The following is a 12832-nucleotide window of genomic DNA, read 5'->3' as shown; positions in this document are numbered from 1 at the left end:
AGACGTGTGCGTATGCTGTAGCGCATGACAGAGATGTGTGTGGTCACGTGATGTGTTTTCAGCAGTATAGTGTGGAAGCAGGCTTTTCAGAAATGCTAGGTGAAACGCCAGTGTGGATGTGGATCGTTTTCACTCTCAGGGTATATACAGAACATATTAAGTCGAATTTAATACCTTTTACTCCCTTTTTAATACCTTCAAAAATGTTTAATACCAGCACGACTTTGAGCTGCAACTGTAGTGGCGTAAATGAAATATCTTTCCAAATGGAATAACATATTGCACATGACATATACATTTAGGTAAAGCAGCGGAATAATCAAGATGTCACAATAAAGCTGTCAATAGTTTTTAATCAATGTCAAAAAGTAACAATAGGGTGTATGCAGAAGGACTTTTAGTTTGTCAGTAACCTGGGTCAAGCGTTTCCTGTGAACTGTATGCAATTGCAAAATCGGCACGTTTAAGGTCTGTTTTCTTTAAAAATCAGAGATCTCCAGTGATATCCGAGTTAAAGTGGGTCTCAGAATGTACAAGAAGCACTGCATTAAATTAAATTTCCCCCACCATGTCTTTAAATTATGAACATTTATTTTACCTCAGTATATTCAGGGTAAGCGCTAGCCGATTCTGACAGGCGCGTGCGAATAAACGGCTTTTCATCTCGTTTTACGCTTGAGCAGCTAAATGAATGCTGAAGTCTATTTAACTGATTGTATTTTAATTACTTTACAACATCGATGCTGTAAAACCATATAAAGGACTGTATAAAATGGAAAAAAAGTCACATTAACCGTTCACCGGATGTTTATCAGTATGGGAAGTGTGGCGAGTGTGCCAATGCAGCGTCGCCACAAGTCCAAACTATAAACACCTGTCACCTCATCAGCACCGATCACCTGCAGCTCATTAGGAAGGGAGCATATAAACAGAGAAAGAGAAGACACAGAGGGGGCTTGATCTCCCCCGGGAGGACACGCTAATGCTTCTTTCTCTGGTTTCCCCAGCAGATAGCAGTGGCTAGACCGGCATCTCAGATTCATACCCAAGATCCAATACTTCACCAACCCAGAGGATTTTTCCTCAATATCCAGCTAAGAGACTCCTACCTGCAATGATTCCCTTTCCCCACCTCCTTGCCCAGCACTGTAAATAAATCACCCTCTGGGTTGTTAAACCTTATCTGTTTGTCTGCTCATGTTTTATCCCTCGTCTCGCCACAGAAGAAGCACTAGCTCTGCATATATCCTATTGCATAACAATAGCCACTCTCCTAAAAACAGTTTGGTACGGTTACAGTTGTTTCTCACAAACCGCTTCTAGGCCCGTAATTGTCGGCACGGTTAGACAATCGTGCTGAACTGTGTCGATAGATTCTGTGTGTTGACGTCACAGCTCTGTTGCCAAGCTACTACTAGTGTTGCCAGATATAGCAGACTTTTTCCAGCCCAAAAGCTGTCCAAAACCCGCCCAAAAAAACGCCCGAAATAATAGATTAATATTTTATTTATTTTTATTTGATTTAAATCTAGATTAACCTAATTACTTTAACTGTCAAAATTTAACCATACAGCAAACAAACACCAGCAGTCACAGAACCACAACATAACCGGATCACATTGAAACACTGCCCCCCTCTCACCACACACTTCACTTCAGATTAGAGTATGCTTTACTATCAGAATGGGGTATAAAATGTCAGGCCTTCATTTGATTCAGTTTGAGTGATTATGGATTAAAGATGATAAACTCATATCCAGTATTCCACTAAATCAGAATATTTCATGTGACCCTGTGCAAAAGGACCGCTGATGTCTAAGTCCCGGATGACACCAACCAATCAGTGTGCACAACGCAACACAGCATCATCGAGGTGGGCTGAGCAAAGAAATAGTTGAGAGATAACGCTGGATAACACACCTGCTATCTAACTCACTCGGCAAAAAGGGACATAACAGGCACTGGTGGTATACTGTGTTACAGTGTGCGTGTCTTAAAAGTAAGTGATCACTGTTTATAAAGTTATTATCGACAGAAGATCAGCTGTTGTTCTTCTCATACTACCTGTAGCAGCTTGTTAGCACAATACTGCTTGTATTACCTGCTTAAAACTCGGGAATTATCAAGTGTTTAAGTACAGACCCAATAAAAAAAGGATCTTAAACACATGTCGGCCTATTGAAAAGTGTGTTAATGTACTGTATTATGTCCTCAGAACTTTGATGGGCCTCCTTTTGCACTTTTACAAGGCGGTGTGGCATGGAGTCGATCAGCTTTTAACACAGTTGACGTGTTATGGTAGCCCACATTGCTTTGATATCGGCCTTCTGCTCATCTGCATTTAAGGGTCTCTGTTTCCTTATCCTCCTTTGACAATAGCCTATAGATTTTCAATGGGGTTTAAGTCAGGTGAGTTTTCCTGGCCAATTAAGAATAGGTACACCACGGTTCTTAAACCAGGTACTGGTAGCTTTGGCATTGTGTACCAACTTAAGTCCTGCTGGAAAATAAAATCATCATCTCCAAAGAGCTTGTCTGCAGCAGGAAGCATGAAGTGCTCTAATCATCCAGGTATAGATGAATTACTGGTTTGTAAACAATCAGGATGCGCGCGCAGCGAGGTTGCAGGAAAACAGGAGCGCTAGCATTTACAGAGAGGGAATGACATTTGATTGCGCTACAGAGTTTGTTATTGTATTAAAGATAAGTTATATTGATTACATATTACATATATTATTTACATAATGCTTTCAGTGTTTTATAACAGCTGGTCAGCCTGTGATAAGCAGTTATTCTGCAAAATCAACAAAGTAAGCGGCGTTCATCTGACAGGTCCATTTGCTATAGCCTCCTCCGAATGAAAATTGGATAAGACGAAATGGCAAAGCATCCAGCCCCAAATATACACTCTCATTGAAGCTCCAAGTGGTTTTACAAGAAAAAAGTTAAAGGCCTACAAGTCTTAAGATGCCTACAATTGTGTTCTGTGGTCATGTGCAGGAAATAATGCTCCATGATGACCAGGTTCAACACTATGTAGAGCTAAAAACCAAGGATCTGCCTAGCCAAACACAAGGAAAGAAGATGGAGCTGTACAAGGCCTGGGTAATCATCAACAAGCAAAACAACTGCATTCTGACAGAGAACTGCAGCTGTACGGCAGGGTATGTGAAACACACATGTTCACAGTTCATTCTGAGCACTCAGTGTCCGCAGTTTAATTCACCATATTGAACTGTTTCTGCTGAAATCATTTCTGAAACCAAAAACGAGTGATGTGTCTGATTCAGCATAGCGTGAACTCACCTGATATATAATGAGAACTGCAGAGTCCAGCATTTTAATGAGGTCCTCACTCCATTCAGCTCCCATTTAGCAAAGACGTCTGTGATTGGCCTTAAAGCAGTGTGGTGTACAGTAAAAGTTAAGTTTTCTTTTTTTCAGCCGAATTTGGCATCCTACTGCACAACACCATATGTTTGCGGTTTAACACGTGAAACGTCATGTGTGACGTAGTAATTTCCCTATAGAGCTGCGTTGACTGGACTTGATAAAAAAACACTGGACCCACACCAGCAGATGACAAGGCTTTCCCAAACCATCACTGACTGTGGAAACCTCACCCTGGACTTTAAGCAGCTTGACTTTCGTGTCTCTCCGCTCTTCCTCCAGACTCTGAGATCTTGATTTCCAAGTGAAAGACAAAATTTGCATTGATCTGAAAAGAGGACTTTTCCTGGGCAACAGACCAGTACTTTTCCTCTTCAGCCAAAGCACAGACGCTTCTAACGTTGCTTTGGTTCAGGAGTGGCTTGACACATGGAGTTCAAGAGGTGTAGCCCATGTCATGCAGACGTCTGTATGTGGTGGTTCTTGATGCTCTGACACCAGCCTCAGTCACCCTTGTTTGACAGTCGTCTCAAGGCTGCGGTCATACTTGTGCACCTTTTCCAGCCACATTTTCCCCATCCGCTTAACACTATTAATATACTTAGACACTGCACTCTGAGAGCATCCAGTTTCATTTGCAATTGCCTCCTTATAAAGGGGTTTCAGTGGTGGTCTTCTGCACAACCATCAAGTCAGCAGTCCAACCCATGATTTAGAAACTTATGCCAGACTGAGACAGTTTCAAGGCTTTGCATTAATTAGTGGACTAGATTGAGACACATGGAGCTGACCATGTTGAACTTTTGTCATGAAATATTCTGATTTAGTGAAACAATGGATTGAGTTTGTCATCTTTAATCCATAATCACTCAAACGGAATGGAAAGGCTTATATTTCACTATGTGTGTCGTGAGCTAATATAACACACAAGTTTCACTTTATGAAACTAATTATTAAACAAATGGACTTTTCCTCGATATTCAACATTTTTGGGTCAAATCTGTAGAAAGATCATAGAGTTTAAAATAAATCTCTGTTAATGAACAGTTTCTGTATTTAGTGATTCAGAAGCGTTTATTTGCGGTTATGAATTGCATTATGGGATGTTCATCTCCTTTTACATTAAACACTTAAATTTAAACAAATTATTCCAAATATTTCATAGTTTGCGACGGCCCGAGACCCACAAGCTCACTACTGCCACCTGCTGTGAGTTCTGAGCGGTGAGAGTGCTCACTACGGAGTGTAGTGTGTCAAATGTTTCCTGTGCCGCCGTGCGTAGTTGTGTAGTGGACCCGGAATGGGTTCACTAAGAGGTGTGGGATACCAAACACCAATAACCAAAAAAAAACTAAAAGTTCTCAAAAACTGATGGCCTCGTCCCGGAAGTGTTAAAAACAAATACATTTATAGAGATGGTATACAAGTATATAACTTACTCACATGGGAAGCGGAGGCCACGTGAATGGTTTGTGAGCACAATTAAGTGCACACAGCATCCCATATCATCTGGTAATTGTAAGAATAAGTCCAAAAGGCAGCTGACTGCGTAAAGCCACATAAAACAACACAAAAATACGATGAATATGCAGAGATCAGTGGCTAATCTGCCGGATTCAGCTGAGGTGAAGAGACGGCGACCAGCCAGACCTAGCTGTCACTCAAGTGGCCACGCCCTTAATTATGAAAACTTATATAACCTAATATAAAGGAAACGGATGAGTTATAAAAAAATTCACCCCCCTCACAGTTGTCATGGAGGGTAATATTAGCTATATGAACCCAAATCGTTCTTTGTACCAGGCTGTAAACACCTTTTTTTCTGCTGTAAAGTTGGCCATTCTAACAGTGGGCTCAATTGCAACTTGCTCTGTTATGGAGCCAGGACTAGCGGAATTTTGATGAATTGCAGTTTCAGTTACTTCCGTATTGGCTTCCCGAGAGAGAGCGGGAGGTTGCAGCTTGGGCTGTACCCTAAAAAAAACAATTGGTACGGTTGGCGCTTCAGTGCTTGGTGCCGCCATGGCGCGGCCCGTGACATCATAAGCCGGCGCCATTTTATGGCTCGGCAACTAACTTATATATATTGGGTTTCTCTAGATTTTTTCTCTTAAAATGTTTTAAAATATTTTCCCTATAACAAATATATTTGTGTGTACTCGTGTTTAGATAAAAATGTTAAATTAGATTTTTTGTTATATGAAATACTACATAAAACAATCCCTTGCTCTGTTAAACATCACACATATTTGGAAAAACACATTATTTTAAAGAAGGGCGAATAATTTAGTTTGGAGCCAAAACAAGCACTAGAGCGACACCTTGTGGTAGAACTAAACACAAAAGCATGTTGCTGATCAAGAAAAACAAACCCACTCTTGTCTTAAAATGTTTATTACGGATCGACCCACTTGAGTGTGAATAAATAATGAGTAAATATTCATTATTAGGTGTACTGTGTCTTTAAGAAACTGAATGCTTTGCACTGATCATCCATGTGAGTAAACTAAGACACAAGTGCATTCCTGGTGAAGTCTTTGTGTAATGGTTTGGCATTTCCTCCCAGCTCTGTAAATAGACTAGCGTTCAGTTAACGGCAGCACATCAGCTGAACGCTACAGTGATTGTATAATCTGTTAGTAAAAAATACACTTTTACAAAAAAAAGAGAGAAAGCAAAAGGCAAAACAAGTGTCTCTTAGTATCGGCAGAGCGGAGCGCATGTTTGGTCCACAGTCCATCATAGATGAGCTCATATAAAACCAAAACTAAAACTAAAACATGCCATATTCTTCAACACTCTGCGAGTGGATGTGTTCGTCCTGATATCGCTGTGGTTTGTTTGGCACGCCACATTAACACTGCTCACATTTGGCCTTTGAATCAGTCAGAATCCAGATGAAGATGCTCAAAAACAGAAAGGTTTGATCCTCTAGTTTAATTGTCAGCATCATCTTCTGAGGAGAGGAAGTGTGATCCTGCTAAAAGCTCCTCCTGATGTCCATCATTAGGAAATCTACAGAGATCTTCATGTTGCTTTAAGTGTGTTAAGTTCAGTCTCTGGCTCACGTCAGTTCAGTGGCGTTCTGTCCATTGGCTCTCTATAAGTGTGTGTGTGTGTGTGTGTGTGTGTGTGTGTGTGTGTGTGTGTGTGTGTGTGTGTGTGTGTGTGTGTAGTCCATTAGCAGCATTTCTTCTTGCGTTTGTTGCTCTTACTCAGTTTGACGACTTCACTTTGCTGCTGTTGTTGTTGTTTGGCTACAGACTCTTTCCGGGCCTTCAGGACCAGCTCGGTGATGCAGTTGAACATCTGAGACCACATACACAGAGGCACACACACAATAACAACAATGAAATGCAATATTACAAACACACACTCAGCTTTCACAACTCTAGATGCTTCCTAAAAAAATACAAGGAGCAAATTGTATATTTCCATGTTCTCGATATATTATTATAGTGTTTTTAAATGTTAAAACTTTGTATTATTTACTTTATTTTATTGCATTTTTTATTCTGGTTTAAATTGTAGCTGGTTTTAGCGATTCTGCAGTATGCTGTTGTGTTATAATAAAGATTTTTTTTATTATGGTTTATTTATTTGCAATTTTCATTTTAATTTTAATTAATTTTCACTTAATTTTAGTTTGTATTTTGCCATTTTTATTATACATTTTTTATTTCTATTTAATAATTGGGTCGTTTTAGTTATTTGTGCAGCATATAGCGTCTGCTTTTATTAAAGGGCAAAATTGTATTACAAATAACATATGAATGTATTTATAAATTATACATTTAAATATAAGAATTCTTGTGCTGTGAAGTAAAATCCAGCATTGTGTTTTGTGGTAAATGATGCCATTATTAATGTGAGACGAAGAAGATACAAACGCAAACCTCTCTTATACTCGGATATACCAATACTTCAGAGCTCCACTTTATCTGAAGCACTCAAGTGTAAACGGAGAGCAAGACGTGACCAGAAGAGGGCGCGTGTGACGTAGTGAACCCAGAGTCGGCCCACTAAGAGGCGTGGGAGGCCTTGTCACCACAATAAACCAAAAAAAACAAACAAACCCAATGGCAAGAATCCAAACACAATGGCCTGACCCTGAAGTGTGTGTGTGTGTGTGTGTGTGTGTGTGTGTGTGTGCGTGTGTGTGTGTGTGTGTGTGTGTGTTTTTGCGACATATCAGGACACAAGTCTGTATAGTGACATAGGTATGACACAGCTATTACAAAAAGGAGGTGAAATATGAGGACATTGGTGACGTCCTCATTTCTCAAAAAGCTTCTAAATCACAATGAATGAGTTTATTCAGAGAGTAAAGCTGTACACTGTCTCCTGTGATGGTTGGGTTTACGGGTAGGGTGGGGTGAGGCCAATACAATGTGATGTTTTATAAACAAATTTCAGGAGGAGCACACGCAGACGTTTCAGTATCAAATACGTCATTGACAATTATTATATTCTCCAATCAGTTCTTGACCAAACCCCTATCTATATACACCAAAGCTGTCTTACCTGCAGCATCTCACGACTTTAGCATCCCTCCACCACCCCAGTCACCCTCACCTCTTAAGTATTACAATCCCGGGGGAGCGTTCTGGGGCCGGGCTAGATACTTCGCTCGAATCCCAATTCCTCTCTGTTTCCTGATAAGGGGAATAACCTCGAGTTTGGGTGTCTCCCCGAGCTCAGAGCCCTCTCCCCGCACAGCACGCCAATACGCCTTATTCTGAAACGATTGCAAGTGTGAACTCGTGAAACATTATTTGGACGGTATAAAATGAATGGAAACCTATGTAATGTACCCATTTTTCACAAAAACAAACGTGTGTGTGTGTGTGTGTGTGTGTGGTGTTTTTCTTTTTTTTTTGCATTTTCCATTCTCATTGCAATTGTAGGAGGTTTTAGTCATTTATTTGTAAATGTCTGTGTTTTTATTTCAATTTTAATTAACTAAAACTGAAAACTTCCCCATCATTTACAAGTTTCTACAGTTTTCTGAGTTCTTTCTTCTGTCGAACACAAAACAAGAAATTCTGGAGAATAGTGGACAAAAGCAGCCAATAACATCAACAGTAGGATAAAATATACAATGGAAGTCAATGTCTGTTTTCCCAGCAGTCTTCAGTGTATCTTCACCAGTGTTCAACAGAAAACAGAAACTTAAAACAGGTTTTGAAACAACAGGTGAGTCCATGACGCAGAATGCTGATTTTGTCTGAATTGTGTGTTTAATGTGATGAATGTTCGCTAGTCTCTGTAAGCCAGACTCACGTCCTCCACATTGAGGTTCTCTTTGGCGCTGGTCTCGAACAGTCGGATGCCCATCTGCTCTGCAAGCTTCTGCGCATCGTTGGTCTCCACCACTTAGAGGCCGGATCGTCGTTCTTATTACCCACTGAACACAGGAAATACACATTACAGACAAAAACACAACATCTGTTCACAGCTGTGTGTTTCTCATCAGCAGAAGTGATCATAGGAGAGTACAGCAAATCATTTATTTACAATCCAGTTAGCTGAAACTCGCTCAGCTGGCTGTTTATAAGCTGATATTAGGGTTGGGAGATGTCGACCAATTTGGCATTGTACGATGTCTAATGTAAAACACTGCAATGGATGATGAGGTGAGGATCCACATGCAGGTTTATTAGAATGGTCAGACAAGCAGTGGTCAATACAGGAGCAAGCAGATGTATAAGGGCAATCCAGAGTCGTAGTCAAAAGGCAGGCAGAAGGTCAGAAGCAGGCAGTGAACAGGAAGAAACAATAAACAAAGCAAAGGATCAATAACACGCCAGAGGCAGACAAGGAAAACGCCTTGTAATGTCACTGTAACAGATAACAAGACTCAGCAATGAGTGTCTCAAAGTGAGCTGTATATATGTGTGTGTAATCAGTACTTGAGGAGCATCAGCTGTGTGTATGCAATCAGTCAGGATCTGGAACCTGTGTGTGTGGAGCATGACTGGTTCTTGTAGTCCATTCACCAGCAGATTTGTAGTTCATGTGAATGTAAGTGTTTACCAGCGACCTCTGGTGGTTAGATCGCTGGTGATCATGACAGTAGCCTACCGTTTCAACAAGCTGACCAGCATTCTCTTAGATTTACCCAAATCATAAATAAGTAAAGATGAGTTACACACAAATGACCACCTGGCATCACTTTTTCTGCGGACTCTGGCATGAGTAGGCAGAGTGATCGTGGCGTTATAATGGCGTCCACAAACCAACAGGAACCAACCAGCAGTATTGGAGGTTTACACTAAGTACAAGCGTTAAAGTGAAAGATTGAAGCAGTGTACTGACACTTTGACATGTTACCTGATTCACAAGACTGAAGAGTCGTTAAATAAGACAAGATTAACTAAAGATCACGTTTAACAACCATAGTGAGACGCCATCCAGCGATACATCCTTGATAACTGTCTGACGTGCACTGCTCTCTGGGGTTTTGTGCTCAAATCACCCAATGACTGCCTGGAGCTCAGACGTGTGCGTATGCTGTAGCGCATGACAGAGAGTGTGTGTGGTCACGTGATGTGTTTTCAGCAGTATAGTGTGGAAGCAGGGCTTTTCAGAAATGCTAGGTGAAACGCCAGTGTGGGATGTGGATCGTTTTCACTCTCAGGGTATATACAGAACATATTAAGTCGAATTTAATACTTTACTCCCTTTTTAATACCTTCAAAATGTTTAATACCAGCACGACTTTGAGCTGCAACTGTAGTGGCGTAAATGAAATATCTTTCCAAATGGAATAACATATTGCAACATGACATATACATTTAGGTAAAGCAGCGGGAATAATCAAGATGTCACAATAAAGCTGTCAATAGTTTTTAATCAATGTCAAAAAGTAACAATAGGGTGTATGCAGAAGGACTTTTAGTTTTCAGTAACCTGGGTCAAGCGTTTCCTGTGAACTGTATGCAATTGCAAAATCGGCACGTTTAAGGTCTGTTTTCTTTAAAAATCAGAGATCTCCAGTGATATCCGAGTAAAGTGGGTCTCAGAATGTACAAGAAGCACTGCATTAAATTAAATTTCCCCCACCATGTCTTTAAATTATGAACATTTATTTACCTCAGTATATTCAGGGTAAGCGCTAGCCGATTCTGACAGGCGCGTGCGAATAAACGGCTTTTCATCTCGTTTTACGCTTGAGCAGCTAAATGAATGCTGAAGTCTATTAACTGATTGTATTTTAATTACTTTACAACATCGATGCTGTAAAAACCATATAAAGGACTGTATAAAATGGAAAAAAGTCACATTAAAACCGTTCACCGGATGTTTATCATATGGGAAGTGTGGCGAGTGTGCCAATGCAGCGTCGCCACAAGTCCAAACTATAAACACCTGTCACCTCATCAGCACCGATCACCTGCAGCTCATTAGGAAGGGAGCATATAAACAGAGAAAGAGAAGACACAGAGGGGCTTGATCTCCCCCGGGAGGACACGCTAATGCTTCTTTCTCTGGTTTCCCCAGCAGATAGCAGTGGCTAGACCGGCATCTCAGATTCATACCCAAGATCCAATACTTCACCAACCCAGAGGATTTTTCCTCAATATCCAGCTAAGAGACTCCTACCTGCAATGATTCCCTTTCCCCACCTCCTTGCCCAGCACTGTAAATAAATCACCCTCTGGGTTGTTAAACCTATCTGTTTGTCTGCTCATGTTTTATCCCTCGTCTCGCCACAGAAGAAGCACTAGCTCTGCATATATCCTATTGCATAACAATAGCCACTCTCCTAAAAACAGTTTGGTACGGTTACAGTTGTTTCTCACAAACCGCTTCTAGGCCCGTAATTGTCGGCACGGTTAGACAATCGTGCTGAACTGTGTCGATAGATTCTGGTGTTGACGTCACAGCTCTGTTGCCAAGCTACTACTAGTGTTGCCAGATATAGCAGACTTTTTCCAGCCCAAAAGCTGTCCAAAACCCGCCCAAAAAAAACCGCCCGAAATAATAGATTAATATTTTATTATTTTTATTTGATTTAAATCTAGATTAACCTAATTACTTTAACTGTCAAAATTTAACCATACAGCAAACAAACACCAGCAGTCACAGAACCACAACATAACCGGATCACATTGAAACACTGCCCCCCTCTCTCACACACACACTGCACTTCAGATTAGAGTATGCTTTACTATCAGAATGGGGTATAAAATGTCAGGCCTTCATTTGATTCAGTTTGAGTGATTATGGATTAAAGATGATAAACTCATATCCAGTATTCCACTAAATCAGAATATTTCATGTGACCCTGTGCAAAAGGACCGCTGATGTCTAAGTCCCGGATGACACCAACCAATCAGTGTGCACAACGCAACACAGCATCATCGAGGTGGGCTGAGCAAAGAAATAGTTGAGAGATAACGCTGGATAACACACCTGCTATCTAACTCACTCGGCAAAAAGGGACATAACAGGCACTGGTGGTATACTGTGTTACAGTGTGCGTGTCTTAAAAGTAAGTGATCACTGTTTATAAAGTTATTATCGACAGAAGATCAGCTGTTGTTCTTCTCATACTACCTGTAGCAGCTTGTTAGCACAATACTGCTTGTATTACCTGCTTAAACTCGGGAATTATCAAGTGTTTAAGTACAGACCCAATAAAAAAGGATCTTAAACACATGTCGGCCTATTGAAAAGTGTGTTAATGTACTGTATTATGTCCTCAGAACTTGATGGCCTCCTTTTGCACTTTACAAGGCGGTGTGGCATGGAGTCGATCAGCTTTTAACACAGTTGACGTGTTATGGTAGCCCACATTGCTTTGATATCGGCCTTCTGCTCATCTGCATTTAAGGGTCTCTGTTTCCTTATCCTCCTTTGACAATAGCCTATAGATTTTCAATGGGGGTTTAAGTCAGGTGAGTTTCCTGGCCAATTAAGAATAGGTACACCACGGTTCTTAAACCAGGTACTGGTAGCTTTGGCATTGTGTACCAACTTAAGTCCTGCTGGAAAATAAAATCATCATCTCCAAAGAGCTTGTCTGCAGCAGGAAGCATGAGTGCTCTAAATCATCCAGGTATAGATGAATTACTGGTTTGTAAACAATCAGGATGCGCGCGCAGCGAGGGTTGCAGGAAAACAGGAGCGCTAGCATTTACAGAGAGGGAATGACATTTGATGCGCTACAGAGTTTGTTATTGTATTAAAGATAAGTTATATTGATTACATATTACATATATTATTTACATAATGCTTTCAGTGTTTTTATAACAGCTGGTCAGCCTGTGATAAGCAGTTATTCTGCAAAATCAACAAAGTAAGCGGCGTTCATCTGACAGGTCCATTTGCTATAGCCTCCTCCGAATGAAATTGGATAAGACGAAATGGCAAAGCATCCAGCCCCAAATATACACTCTCATTGAAGCTCCAAGTGGTTTTACAAGAAAAAAGTTAA

This window comes from Danio aesculapii, chromosome 5, assembly GCF_903798145.1.
Source record: "Danio aesculapii chromosome 5, fDanAes4.1, whole genome shotgun sequence".
Classification (NCBI taxonomy): Eukaryota; Metazoa; Chordata; class Actinopteri; order Cypriniformes; family Danionidae; genus Danio; species Danio aesculapii.
Note: the sequence above shows the minus strand (reverse complement) of the source record.